This window comes from Cebus imitator, unplaced genomic scaffold (assembly GCF_001604975.1).
Source record: "Cebus imitator isolate Cc_AM_T3 unplaced genomic scaffold, Cebus_imitator-1.0 Scaffold1, whole genome shotgun sequence".
Classification (NCBI taxonomy): Eukaryota; Metazoa; Chordata; class Mammalia; order Primates; family Cebidae; genus Cebus; species Cebus imitator.
In genome coordinates this window covers 2,203,703-2,218,813 of record NW_016107316.1, presented here as the reverse complement: position 1 = coordinate 2,218,813, position 15,111 = coordinate 2,203,703, and the positions used below count along the sequence as shown (strand labels likewise).

The 15,111-nt window shown below is 54.5% G+C and overlaps 1 protein-coding gene across 8 annotated transcripts in view; it reads right to left on the bottom strand.

Annotated features, from left to right (window-relative positions):
• HPCAL1 (hippocalcin like 1) overlaps positions 1-15,111 on the bottom strand; it is a 126,892-nt gene that overhangs the window by 24,319 nt on the left and 87,462 nt on the right. For 7 of the 8 annotated variants that reach the window (XM_037737258.1, XM_037737268.1, XM_017525540.2 and 4 more), the window contains one exon: positions 1,699-1,784. The gene's annotated coding sequence lies outside the window, so the exon portion shown is untranslated. Of the gene's footprint in view, positions 1-1,698; positions 1,785-13,759; positions 13,830-15,111 lie in introns of those variants that run through there. The other variant, XM_037737262.1, reaches the window with a different exon arrangement.

The window sequence follows — 15,111 nt, the reverse complement described above, 5'->3', positions numbered from 1 at the left end:
GCAGCCATGCCCGGGGTCTGCCCTGGGCCTGACCGCCTGCAGGACTCCCATCTACCAGGGCCACCGATGGAATCAGCCACTGGTACCTGCCCCCACCCCTCACACAGCCTGGAACCCCCTCACGACCACTGAAATTAAGGCAGTGATGCTTTAACAGGTTTCTGGTCCAAATTTTTGCCTGGCTGAGCATTCAAAGGTGGTTCCTTCTGTGTGGGAAGATGGAAATGATAAAGAGGGTCTCCCCCTTCTGGGCCAAGAACATTCCAGATTTTTCGCAAGTAGCTTTGTATGCGGACTTGGAGGACTTTAATCCTTATACAGGACCCGGCCAAACTCACCAGATGCAAGTAGCGGATGAGGGCTCTCATGGGCCAGGCACAGCCAGATGGGGCTCTGTCTCCAAATGTCCCTCCCCGAGGTGTCCCCCTGGGCTGCCTCTTCCAGCCTGTGGCAGCTGACCCTTGCCACATCCAGGGCCCCACCTGATGCTCACAGCATGCAGGGGCAGGTGGGGCAGAGTGGTGAGTGACAAGAGTCACCATAATACTCTTGAGACCACGAGAGGGAGGAGGGAGGGAGGAGGAGCTGTGGGGAAGCCGGGCCCTGCCGGTCCAGACACCACAGGGACACTTCACTCTAGGTCTGATCTGGCATTGACCCTGAAGAGGGCAGTTTTATCAACCTTCATATGCACAAAACTGGCCAGGCTGCGAAGAGGCACAACCAGAACCACACACCTGTCCAGCACCGCACGCCTGGCCAGCACCGCACACCTGGTTCTTTGCTTGCAAACAAAACCAGACCCTCAGCGCAGGAAAAGCAGCCCCGCAGCAGGGCCGGCGGGCTCTCCAGACCCAACGGCAGCCCCGGGACACAGCAGGTCCTTCCTGTCTCGGGAGCTGGCGGGACAACCAGGGTCATGAGGAGCCCTCCCAAGCTCAGGTAGTGAGCTCAGGCTGGGCCAGGAAGGATTCTGGATGGATAAAGCTCCCGAGCCAGGCTAACAATGGGGGAGCGGCGGCCAGTGGCCAGGGCAGCGTGTTCAAGCTGGAAGCACTCTGCCCTCTCTGAAGCCTCCCTCACACCCAGAGCAGGCAGAGGCCTGGGGGGCTGGAGGGTGGCGGATTCAGACAGACCCTGGGCCCTGCAGGCCACACTAACTGCTCTGAGGGGAGAGCTGCAAGCTCAGCTCCAGCATAGACAGCTTATGGCATGGGTGGGTCCACAGGGTTGAGTGGCCCTGGCCATGCGCAGGAGCCTGGGAGAAGGAAGCTTCCAGGCATGGGGGCTGCAGGGGAGTAGAAGACAAACCTGGACACAAAGACAGTGCCCTAGCTCGTCCTCATCCACAAGGCCCTCTCACGGTTTACCCTTCACGCCTCTGGACGCCTCAATCCCCCAACAAATCCCCAAACAGAAGCTCCGAAGGTCACAGATGACACGGAAAGACCTGGCCAGCTTAGGGCAAGAACTGAGAAGACTGTGGACCCCGGGGTTCTCTGTGCCTGAGCCTCAGGTTCCTGACCTGTCTCAGGGGTGCTAGGTAGGCTGCTCCAACACCCAGTCCTCTCTGCTCTTTCTGCTGAGCTGGGTCTGGTCCCCACACGTGGGCAGGACCCCACAGCACCACAGACGCCACCCACTTCCCTCCTCAGCCCTCAACGGCCCCGGGCCAGGCGGCCTCTGGAAGTGACTTACCAGGGATCAGGTGGAGGCCGAGAGGGAGAGGGTCAGGACCTCCGGGGCGTGTTTCCGCCTCCTGACCGGGCCGCTAGACCATGCCCCTGAAAGACAAGAGTGACAGGTCATGCGGGCTGTGATGACCCGGCCGAAGCCCGTGCCCCTCCCTCTGGTTGCTTCTGCTGTGCCTGTTAGGGTATCACAGCTTCTGCAAGCACCATGTGAAACACAGAACCCCTGGCTCCCGGCTCCGGCCAGCCACCATGGGCAGTGGTACCTGCCCGCGGCTGCTGCACCCCAGAGGGAGGGAAGCCCGCGACTACATTGACAGAAGCCCGGAGGTGAGATGCTGGCCGCCCCTCGAGTGAGGTCGCTGGTTACTACAAACTGGCATGGAAACTAAGCGTGGCCGGGACCTCTGTGGTCTGCAAACTCAGCGTCGAATCCTAACAGCATTGTCACTTGGGACCATCACAGACGCACAGCCTGCGTCCTCACCCAGCACTCTGCACTCTGCTCCCCGTAGGGCTGTTGAGAGGGCACAGTGGAATCATGCACGCCCAGGCCTGGTACCCACAGCTGTGCCCTGCCCCCTTCAGGGTCCCTCCAGCCTCCACAGTTTCTTGACTGGCATACCTGGGTTGTCCCCTCATCACCCAACCTCCTCCTCCAGGCCCACATTGCCCCCTGCATGCTGCCCGGGCCCAGTGCAGGGCACACACTAGGTGCTCAGGAAAAAGTCAGGACACATCAACTGACATTCGGCCAGCAGCTCACAAAACCACCCAGAGGCCGAGAAGGGAAATCTGCACTGCCGGCATCCGGGTGCCCAACCACTCCCACCTTCACCCCGCCACTGCCAGCTCTGGCAGAAGCGTTTCCAGCGCCCTCCGTATAGGGTGAACTCGGACTGTCCCACCTCCCTCTTCTCTGCCTGCTCCCCATGCACGGATTGGTGACCTGCAGCCTCTGGTACCTATGTGTATCAACAGTGTTGAGGCCGACAGATCCACACACCCAGACTCCCTGCTGAAGGCTGTCTAGGCATTTGTACTCATTATCCAGTGTAATCCACACAACCACCCTGGGAGGCAGGCATGGCCATCATCCCCATTTGACAGATGGGGAAATGCGAAGGCTTATAGGAGCCAATTACCTGCAAGCTCATGTGGCTTCCAAGATGCAGAGCCAGGATGGGATCCCGGCAGCCCCTTCGCCTGACAGCCCGTTTCTCTTCTGCATCTACCGCAGTCCCTAGTTACTTCCTCCCAACACAGGGTTCTCTGCCTCATAGCAATGATCCCACTGTACAAATGCCCACTAGAACACGCAGCCTTAGCACAGTGCAGCGTGCCAGCAGGGCTCCCCTCGCTCCTACATAATGGGGGCACTGCACCTCTCCCCTCCTTCCACCCACCCCACCGACTGTGAGCTCCACAAGGTCGGGAAATCGCCCGCTTCATGTCTGTGCATCTGCTCCTGCTCAGAGCCTGGACACATCAAGTACTCAATGAATAATCAATGTTTGACAAATGAATGTCCCCAAGATGCTTCAGACGTGATTGGAAATAGGGTATATCTTGCTCAGTTAAATTTCTACCGTTTCCTAAATATAGCATTTTGTAGGCCAATTACAAATGTAAACTCACTGCTAGCATTCAAGACCTGGCAAAGTCACGCATCTTCCCACTAGAAATTCTCACTGCAAAGTTACTATGCTGTTAAGATAGTATTTTGTGTGTGTGTGTGTGTGTGTGTGTGTGATGGATTTTAGGCTGGACACCATGGTTTACACTTGTAATCCCAGCACTCTGGGAAGCTAAGGCAGGTGGATTGCTTGAGTCCAGGAGTTTGAAACCACCCTGGGCAACATGGCAAAACACCATCTCTACTAAAAATACAAAAAGTTAGCCACGTGTGATGGTGCGTGCCTGTAGTCCCAGCTACCTGGGAGGCTGAAGTGTGACAATCACCTGAGCCTGGGAGGTGGAGGTTGCAGTGAGCAGAGATCACACCACTGCACTCCAGCCTGGGTGATGGAGTGAAACATCTCAAAAAAATAAAATAAAATAATATATTTTATTTTTCAGGTCTTCATAACAAAATTGAGCAGAAAGGCCCCACACACCCCTTGCAGCACGCCCGGCCACAGCCTTCGCCACGGCCCACATCCCCCGCCAGAGCGCGCCATTTGTTAGAACTGAGGGGCCTGCACTGAGCATCATCACCTCCAGGTCCACAGCTCACATCAGGGTTCGCTCTCGGTGGGGGCCACTCCAAGGGCTTTGACAAACGTGCATGGATGCCACGCACCATTACAGTATCACATAGCGCGTGCTCACCCCCAAAGCTCCTCTGTGCTCTCCGCCTTGCCCCATATTTTCCCATGGTGTTTTCAAATCCAGGATCTCAGCAAAGTTCTCTCAGCTCCTCGCACCCTGCTTTGACACTCAGAGAAATCAAGACCCGGACAGGGTCAAGGGCTCTCCATGAGGAGAAACCCAGGAATGGAGCCAGCAGCAGAATGCACCAGGTCCCCAGTTCATCATCCCCTCCCACTGGCCCTGGTAGAGAGCTCATTCTCAACTCTTTAGGGAGAAGGAAAGAGATCAGGTCACCAGCCTAGGTCACTCTCGGCTAAGTGGGGCGTGGGAAGCCCAAGACAAAAATCCCCAAACCCATGCTCTGTTCTTTTCAGCTGCTCTGGTTAATTAAAAGGGCTTGTTTGTTTTGGGGGGACAGAGTCTTGATCTGTCACCCACGCTGGAGTGCAGTGGCAAATCAAAGCCCACTGCAGCCTCGACCTCCCAAGCCCAAGTAATCCTCCAGCCTCGGCCTCCCAGGTAGCTGGGAGTACAGGTGCACCCAAATCTATTTTTTTTTTCATGTTTAGTAGAGATGAGATCTCACTACATTACCCAGGCTGGTCTCAAATTCCTGGGCTCAAGCCATCTGCCTGCCTTGGCCTCCCAAAGTACTGGGATTATAGGCGTGAGCCACCATGCCCAGCCTAAAGGGGAATTTTAAGAGGCCATAGAATGCAGTGAGTAAGCGCACTCCTGGGGTAGGAAAGGCCTCTGTGTGGCCCCAGCTGGAGCAGGTGAGTGCCACTGGGCACGCTCAAGCAGCATACCCAACTACCACACTGAGGTCCCTCGCTATCTGGCTGCCAAGGCCCCACTGTCTCCAGCCTCCTGGGGGCACCCCTCTCTGGCCAACACTCTCAGTGACCAGCTCCACAGAGGCATCGCCTCTGTCCCACCGACAGCCAGGCCAGCTGTTGGGGAAAATGCTGGGTGGTGGGAGGGTGAAGAGGAGGTGCTGGGTCCAGGTTGGCCTCTGCTGCTCAGCGGCCTTGGGCATATACCCTGTGACCTCTGCCATTTCCATTTCCCCATCTGTGACAAAGCGGGAGAGCTGGACTCCAAGCAGGCCCAGCCAGCTCTGACACCAGGCTTCCTAGCAGGAGGAGGGTCTGCTGTTCCAGAGACCTTGAAGGCACTGGCTCCCAGACTGCTTGGGAACACTCCATTAACTCAAATTGCAAATTTCCTCCTGGCTCTATCTCTAAGCCACAGGGGCTCCCTGGCCACCAGCTTTCCAGTGACAGATAGAGATTACAGTCATGGCTCGAGACAGAATCAAGTAGCAGAAGCCATTATGCAGAAATAATTATGTTGAGTTATGTCTGGTTGCTCCCGATTTCTGTCTAGTGATTGTCTTACAAATTGCCATGCCTCTTCCTCTAGAGGAGCAAAATGCAGAGGCCTGGGTGATTCATACAGACTGCTGGGCAGAGTTCTACTGCTCCAAACTCTTGCCGCCTGGGGCGTCGCACCCTAGGGTAGGGTGCTCTGTGCTGCCCTTTGGCTGAGCGCTTGGGAGACAGGAGGTCAGAGGATGAAAGCCCTGGGAGGTGCCATCTGAACTCCCCAACTAGGGGTGTGAGCTCTTTACACACATGCTTTTCCTGGGCCCTTCCGGACCCTACCTCCCCCAGCCTTTGTTCATGTCAGGCCTTAGGCCCCTCTCTGAGTCTCCGGAGAACTGCAGTGGGTGGCAAGCCCTGGGGCTGCCTGGCCGGACTGTCTGGGCTCAAAACCCGGCTGGACTATTTCCTAGCGGTGTGACCTTAACCTGTCATCTCACCAATCCCTGCTTCCACTCCCACATTTGTAAAATGGAGATGATAATAGTACTACCTAGCTCATCAAGTTTTTGTAAAGATTAAATGAGCTAATGCATGATAAATGCTTGGTACATGGGAAGAACTCAATAAATGTCAACTAGGACTGAACAAGCAGGGAGAGGCCTGCAAAACCTAAGCCAAGCACACTACCAGAACCGGCTCAAGAAAGAGGCAATCTGAAAGATTTGTAACAAGTGAAGAGGTTGAATTAGTAATCAAAACACTATCCACAAAGGAAGGCCCTGGCCAGATAGCTTCGCCGCTCAATTCTATAAACATTTAGGCAATACCAATTCTTGGCCAGGTGTGGTGGCTCATACCTGTCATCCCAGCACTAAGGGAGGCCAAGGTGGGAGGATCGCTTGAGCCCAGGACTGCGAGACCAGCCTGGGCAACATAGTGAGACCCCATCGCTACTAAATAAATAAATAAATAAATAAATAAGCAAGCTAGGCGTGGTGGTGCATGCGTGTAGTCCCACCTACTCAGGAGGCTGAGGTGGAAGGATCGCTGGGGCCCACGAGTTCAAGGCTGCAGTGAGCTATGATCCTGCCACTGCCCTCCCGCCCGAGGGACAGAGTAGGACCAGGTCTTAAAAAACAACAACAAAATCCCCAAAATATCATGAAAGAAGCCAGACATAAAAGGACAAATGTGGTATGATTCCATCCATGTAAAATGTCCAGGACAGAGACAGAAAGTAGATTTGTAGTTTCCTGGGCTGGCAGAAGAGGGGACGGGGAAAGAGAGGTTAGCAGTTAAAGGGTTTCCCTTTGGATCAATGAAAACACTCTAAAGTTGACTGTGGTGACAGCTGCACTCACACCTGAATATACTAAAAATCACTGAATTGTATACTTTACATTGTATATACAGGTATTGATCGACTTATGACCTATGCAACTTATGACCATTCGACTTTACGACCACAATCGCTAGCCACGACTGCTCCACGTCTGGCAGTGCAAACGTTGCCCAGCTGGGCATAAGACAGTGTGGACCAGCTTCCGGCAGCACTAACATCTCCGCGTGCACCATTTCAACTGTCATCCCAGACTCGGTACAGCAATTTGTGTTTTGTGTCTTGGATATTTTTCATCAAACCCCTCCCAATAAACTTCTTATACATTTCGAAGCAATGGACCCAAACATCAAATGATTTGCAAGGATTGAACGGATGGCACACGATATGTTTCGTCCATATCGTGAAATTTATGAAGAAAAAAAGAAACATACAATTCAGACAAAGCTCACCATGTTTATGACAAAACCAACTCCGGTAACCCCAACTGCTGCCTCAGATGACGACATCAACGATCTGCAGCCAAGCACTAGCGGCCAATAAAATGTTTTGTACGTGTTTATATATTTTGATATGTTTTGCAATTGGGAAAATGTTTCCTATGGTATTTTTTACACCTGTATTTTGTATTTTTGTATGCACCTGTATTTTGTAATTTTGTATGTTTTGCAAATATTAAACCAGTTGTACTGGTAATGCAGTGTTTTACTTAAACCTGACAAATGTAAAAATAAGAAACAAAATGGTGTGGAGATGATACAAATGGCATAAAATGAACAAAGAAAATTATGATATATAACAATAATGAAAGAAAATTATGATAAAATATGACTTAAAGATTTTTATAACATCATTTCACAGTACTGTACATATAGCCTACTCAACGACCAAATCGTGTGACGACCGGTCTGTCAGAACCAATCGTGGTTGTAAGTCAAGCACTAGCTGTACTGTATACTTTAAATGAGTAAATGGTAAGGTATGTGAATTACATTTCCATAAAGCTGTTGTTTTTTTTTTAATAAAAAGGAATCTAAGTCAATCTCCTCCTACTCCTCTATGCCAGGAGACAGGACAGCAAAGAGCAGACTCACAAGAGCAAGGGGCCCAAGTGTGGAGCTGCCAAGCCCTGCAGCCAGGGGACATAACAGTCTCAGTGCTGGTCACTCCTACAGAGGGGAAGAGGTGAATAGGTACCAACTTAGCTGACCGCAACAACCTGACAGCCTCAAATCCAGGGCTGAGCCCCCAAGAAGGTGCTGGAGCTGAGCTACAAACTGCCTTGGAGAACTCCCCACAGGCCCCGCAAACCCATGCTGAGTGCCCATCATGTGTGTTAGGAATAGGGACAGCATCCCCACCTTTGAGAAGCCCATGGCTCAGTGGTGTGCACGCAGACGTGTGCTGGGCATCTGGTGGGCAGTCAGAGACAAGCTCTTACGATCTTTCTGCCTTCAAGGCGGTGACTCCGTCCGCTGGGGGTGGAGCCGGAGCCCAGGCCCTCAGGAATGTGCATGCTCTGTTGGGAGTTTCCACTAGAGGAACTCCCAGCTCAAGTCCACAAACAGCCCAGGCTGCCACCCTGGGTACTGCAGGTCACAGTCTAAGCAGGTGACGGTTCCGGGGCTATTTCTGGGTTCAGTTCCTCCCTCTTGGCCCAGTCCTAGAGAGGTTTGGTGCCCATTTCCCTGGCTGGCTGGTCTTTGGCAAAGGGTGCTGGAAAAGCTTCTTCCTCCCAGCACCCAAGCTCTTGCCCAGGCGCAAGCTGCATGTGCTCACCGGGACCTGCAGAAAACCGGAAATGGCCTCTCCTGCTTGCTCACAGTGGGCGGATGTGTGCTCGAGAGATGACAAATTATTTTAATATATTCTGAAATCCAACATAATGAGGAAGCAAAGTCCCTTAGGGAGAAAAAATTATAATGGGGTCTGAAGTGAAAGATGGATGGTTTTGGATTATGACTATTTCGGAGGTGACTGTGATTTTCAAATGACTAATTCCACTGTGGTCCCAGGTGGTAAGCACAGTCACTCCAAGAATACAGATGTTTTGCACAGTGACCTTTCTTCGTGGAGGCATTTTCTCCCATCGTTCAATTCAAGACACTGAGTTACAGAGGCACCTACGTGTCCTGCAGAGACCACCAGGGTGGGCTGCGGTCTGGGACCAGCCACAGGGCACACGGTGGAAACCAGGACGTCCACATGAGACCATACGGGTTGCACGCTTCACACAGGGGAAGGTCTGGAGAGACCACCCAACACCTGAGCTGCAAGTGGCCATGGTGGTGCCCAGCACCAAGCTCCTGGTTCCTGGGTGCCGGGTGCCTCTGGCAGGGATCCCAGACATCCCGAGAATGTGTAGTGTCTCACTGTAGCTCCTGCTGCCACTCCCACTACCAGCGCATTTGAGCGCCTGTCACGTAATAAAAGGAACCTACAGTCTATGACCACTTTGAAAAACTGGCATATTTACTAAAGGTGCTCACACATGTGCCCCGTGAAGCAGGCACCTCCTTCATGTATGTCCAACAGAAAGAAGGACACATGCACCAAAATGCATGTGCAGGGACACTCAGAGCTGCACCGTTTGTCCCAGCCCCATCCAAGAAACCATCCAAATATCCATGTACATTCCACAGGCAAAGAAACTGGAATACAGTCACAACAGAGCCCTGTACAGCAATCAGAATGAACCTCAATGCCGTGCACGACAGATGCATCTCACAACCACAGGGCTGAGTGAAGAAGGCAGACTTCCATACTGTGTCTTAGTTAGTCCAGGCTGTTCCAACTAATTACCACAGACTGGGTAGCTTCAGGGACAAACATTTACCTCTTACAGTTCTGGGGACTGGAAGTCCAAGATGAAGGTGGTGGCGTGGCTGGGTTCTGGGGAGGTCTCTCTACCTGGTGTACCGATGGCTCCTGTTGATGTAGGGCAAGTGAGCCCCCAAACTGGGGCTTAGCCCAGCAGGGTTCTGGGCTTCACCCAGGAAAGAATTCAAGGCGAGCCGGTGGTGTTAGCAGCCGTGCCCAGCAGCACAGAGGGGCTGCTCCTTGTGGGGCAGGGCTACCCCTAGGCAGTGTGCCCAGAGCAGCCGCTCAGAGGCAGGGCTGTAGTCAGATTTAGTCCCACTTTTAATCACATGCAAATTAGGGGGTGGGTTACACAGAAATTTCTAGGAAAAGGTTGGTAACTTCCAGGTTGTCAGATCATTGCTATGGAAAGGGGCAGTAACTTCTGGGTGTCGCCATGGCAGTGGCAAACTGACATGGTGCACCAGTGAGTGCATCTGCGGAAAGCTGTTTCCATCCTGGCCCTGTTTTAGCTAGTCCTCAATTGGGTCTGGTGTCCAAGTCCTGCCCCTGGAGTTGAGTCCCACCTCCTACCTCACCTTTTCATAGTACACTTGCATGGCAGACAGCAGAGGCAGGTCTGGCTCGCCCCCTCTTCCCATAAAGGCACTGATCCCATCATGGGAGCTCTGCTCTCATGGCCACATCACCTGCCAGAGACCCCCTCCGAATAGCACCCTACTGGGAGTGAGTGTCTCTGCGCAGGAATTTGGGGCGTACACACAGTGGGTCCACGGTACCCACTAAGTTGCTGCATGACCTGGACTCTTTTTTTTTTGAGACGGAGTCTTGCTCTGTCGCCCAGGCGGGAGCACAGTGGCACAGTCTCGGCTCACTGCAACCTCTGCCTCCCGGGTTCAAGTGATTCTTCCGCCTCAGCTTCCCGAGTAGCTGGGACTACAGGTGCATGCCAAACACCTGGCTCACTTTTGTATTTTTAGTAGAGACGGGTTTTCACCATGTTGGCCAGGATGGTCTCGATCTCTTGACCTCGTGATCCACCTGCCTCGACCTCCCAAAGTGCTGGGATTACAGGCGTGAGCCACCGCACCCGGCCTGACCTGGACTCTCAAACACCGACAAAGTGTTCACAGCCATGGCTGGAGACACAGACTGGGCTTCCCAGTAAGAGACGAGGTCAGCGGGGAGCGGGGCTTGGGGGCTGGGGATGGAGTTTATATTTTACATTAAGCACAATTGCTATAGAAGAAATTTGAAAACCACAGTGCTACAAAAATACCAGGCAGCAGGGAGAGAAATCACAGGAGTCCCTGGACTTTGGGACAGCAGAGAGAGAAGGGAGCTGTGAGACCTGCAGCCCTCTCCCAGTGACGGGGTGGGGTGGGGACAGGTCCCCTCTAAACATGCTGTTTTCTTGAGACTGAAAGTGGTTTGTTCACCAGGACCTTTAGGCAGGAAGGAAAAGGAAACAGCTCACTGCTCATTAACAGAATTCTTGGAACCTCCCAAGCCAGTCACTGCCACCCACCACAGCTCCTGGATGCCTCCGACCCTCGGACCAGGGGCATAAACAGCCTGCTTGGTGTCTTCCTGGGCAGCGTCTGAGGCACCTCCTCTTCTGGAAGGAGGAAGATAAAACGAATCTTTGCCAACGTCAGAACAGTCAGGCTGCCAAAGGGGAAATACTGACAGCCCCGGGGACGAGGAGAACAATAAACCCGTTCCCAACCCAGCACCTTCTACGTGGGGAGCCTCCTGCCCGCAGACACGCTGACTATCCGCTGTCTGCCTCGGCCAGACAAGCCTCTGACCTTCTCAGGAGACCCTAGGACCCTAGGCCAGAAGCCTCCAACTGTCCTCTGGGGGCTGAGGGTCCCAGGCGCGTCCTGCAAGGGCAGGGAAGAAATGCATCCAGGGCTCCCCCCGCCCCTCACGGCCACTTCACCTGCCCAACACACAGACCTCCACTGTGGCTTCACTGGCGAGGAAAACAGTCAACTGCAAAGAAGGAAAAAGAAAAAAAACACCCATCTTGCCCAACCCTTCCACTGCGCGCTTGAACAAGCACGCCCTGAGGAAAAGGGTCTCATGTCGGCTCACAGGGCCAGTGTGGCCAGGTAACACTCCAGGTGCTTTCATTTGCTGGGCAGAGATGCAAAGATTCAGGCATCTGAGTAAGTGTCCCTTGCAGGTGTTCAGGCCACAAGTCACCTTTCAGCTGTTGGTCACGGTCACATGAGCCGGGGCCACAAGCCTCTCTGAGTACCACTGTTCAACTCTCTCACGCTGTGTTAATGATGACACTGGAGGAGCGGGACGAAGGGCCAGCAGGAGTGCAGTCTGCAACCAGGGTCGGTAGCACCTGCTCAGCAGCACGGGGCCACGCTGTCCCTGGTGAGGTGGTCCCTGTGTCCACCCGAATGGCTCAGGAACAGCAGGTACCCAGGGCACCAGGAACGCTGTGGGGGTGACAGGGTGGGGGATACACCAGGCGCCCCTCCACATGGACATGCCCCACAGCAGGCTGCAGCCAGCCTCCAATGCGACACCCCTCCTCCAGGACTGCCTCCTCTGCAGGACTGCTTCCTCCAGGGTACTGTGGGCATCCCACCCCTCCTCCATGCCCTTCCTGAGGAGGCCATGAGGCTGGCTGGAGAAGGTGGCTTCACATGGGGCTACTCTTTGGACTCATGGTCCTTAATGTGGAAGGCTGAACATGGCATTTATGGGTCCCCCTTAGGAGCCCTCAAAGGCCACACCCTGTCTCACCTGCTCCTCATGGGTGCTGGAAAGACACAGACCATCCCCCCATCTACAGATGAAAAACAGGCTTCGAGCCACTTGCCCCCAGCACTGTGCCAGGAACCACACTTGGGCCCACCTGTCCTGCAAGCCCTGCTTCTCCCACCGGCCACTCCCGGGCACTGCACCCTGCCTCGGGGAGAGGCTGGAGACCAAACCTCACCCAAAGAGCCATAAGGGGGTGGAAAGCGCCCCAGTGAGCCACTGCAGTGGAAGTACGCAGTGCCGTGCAAGGCAGCGCAGAGGGTGGGTGGGGCCTGAGGCGGGCCTGTGGAGAGGTGGAAGGGGGTGCAGGCAGTGGGGCTGGCGGGGGGTGCTCCAGCTGTCCATCTGCAGCGTGGTCTCCTCCACCAGGCTGGAATGCCCCCCACCACTGACGACAGCCTCCCCAGCCTGCAGACCTTTGTGGTTTGGCATTCAACGCCCGGACACCCACCTGGGGCCTCAATCTCACCCAGTGGGCAGATTCAAGACGCCAAAAATCCTCTCCCATGCTGCCGTCTCACCCCCTCCCTGCCAGGGCCCTGGGCCACCTGGGAGGGCCCACCTGTAACCCAGGGCGGGGTCTTGTTCCCCACATCGAAGACCCTTCCCAGCCTCTGCAACCGGGCAAACCCTCAACAAACATTCCAAAGCTTCCACAGGCCCACTCAGTGCTGAAACAACAACAGAAGGATAAACATGCAATGAATGAGTCAGTGAGCGGCAGCTCGGAGCAAGGAGCCCTGCAAGCGAGCCCAGGCAGAAAGGACCAAGCCCACTCTCGAAGGGCTCTGAATACTGAGTTCAGGCTGCATTTGGCCACAGGGAGCCATGGTGGGCTCTTGAGCCATGTACCCAGGGGATCAACACGGTGGCCCGGGCAGGACGGAAGGCACATGTCGAAACTGATGTCAGGGAGACCCCGAGGAGATGAGGGAGCAACCTAGGCTGGGGTGAGCTTGGCCCTTGTTAAAGTCCGAGACGTTCAAGAGCAACTGTGACCTCATGCGGCTCAGCTTATCATACTCGAGTCCTGCTGTGTTATCGCCATTAATATCCTAATAGCAGACAACCCTGAAACCCAGGGCCAGCACGTGCTCAGCAGCCAGGCTCCCCAAACAGGCAAAGCAGGAAGAAAAGCACCCAGCGTGGAGGGGCTCCGGACACCCCTGAAACGCGGCCGGCAAAGCAGCAGCCTGGAACCACGTGTCCAGGGAAGTGGGGGATTAAGCCAAATTCTCCTGCTGAAACCACTTAATCAGGAGCCTTACAGAACACGCGGGAGCTCGGCTGCGGCGTCTGTGATGAAGGAATAAGTCATCTGAAAACAGAAATAAATTATTCATTCCCCACAAATGAGCAGCCTCTGGGTTCCCGCAGCAGCCGTCTCCACACAAACATCTAAAAGGCTCGGCAAATCCTATTAGTGACACCTTTGGCCAAGCAGACACTGGATTCCGCCATCACCCATGCAGACAGCTCACTGTGATCTCCTCCACAGCTTCTCATTCTGCATCCACAAGTGAAATCAGCCCAGTACACTGGATGAAAACATCACAGCCCGGCCTGGCCTCCGAGAGAGGCAGCAAGTGCCTGCACCCAGGGAACTCGGATCGCTAAGCCTCCCTGCCCGGGAAGCAAGCCTGGGGCAGGCACTTGCTATAATGCAGATTCCTGGGCCCTGTCCCACACAACTTCCTGGAGTTCAGCCCTGGACACTGCATTCCTGACAAGTGTCCTGGAGCCGAAGCCACCAGCGGGAAGCACTGGGGTCCTGGAGTCCCCCAGGGATGTACACACGGCTGGCCGGCCTCACACCACTGGGCGGTCTTGGCTCAGATTCTCAGCCTCTCCAGGCCCAGGGGCTGACGGGAAGACGGCAAGGACCACACAGCAGCTCACACACATGTGCACTCCGTGGCGGCCACTCACAGTGGGGTCTTCCTGTCGCCTCTATCTTTATTTTCACACCTTTGATTTCAGTCTGCTCAGCTCACTTCACAATCAGAAAGAGAAGTCTGAAGCTTTCTTTAAAAGTGTAAGCCCCAGCTGCCACCACACTCTTTCCCCTGCCTGGAACACTCCCTAGCTCCCCAGTCAACTACTCTTTCTTTAGACCCCAGCTCAGGGTCCCTCCCTAGGGAAGCCCCCGAGACTCCTGGCTGCTGGCTTTTATAGCACTGAGCACCGCCCCTTCAGCCCCCTCTGCCACTGAAATTCCACTTTTCTGGGAGTTGCAGATCCACATCTATAGCCCCACAGGGGAGGGGGCTTTGCACCAGTGCCCAGCACAGCACCTGGCACCACAGAAGCACGGCAGGTTGTGGAGGGCAGCAATGAATGTGAGTGAGGGGACCCCAGAGGTGGCAGCCTGGGTTGCTTCCCCTATCCCCAGGATGGGCGCTCAATATCTTTCCCTCCAAACACGCATCCCACGTGGATGTGCAGAGGGGGGTTCTCTCCCTCCACCCCTCTGCTCCCACAAGGGGTCTTTTGAAAGAACACCACTGGCAGCTCCCATCCCAATCCCAGTGAGGGGAAGTGGCTCATCTGGCATGGCTGAAGAAACAAATGACCTTCCAGCTGGGGCACCATCTCCCTTACCTTGTCCCCACCCCGATGGTGGAGATCTGGGGCTGTGCTGTTGTCTGCCTGGGATTGGGAAGTTTATTTTAAAGGATGGGGCAAGTATTAGGATGCTGATTCTGGCCATGGAGCAAGCTTGCCAGTCCAGAGCCACTGGCAAAAGATGTGTGCGTATGCAGGTGTGTGCGCACGTGTGCATGCGTGTGTAATTACATGTGTACACATATAATTTAGTGACTTCAACCTGGAG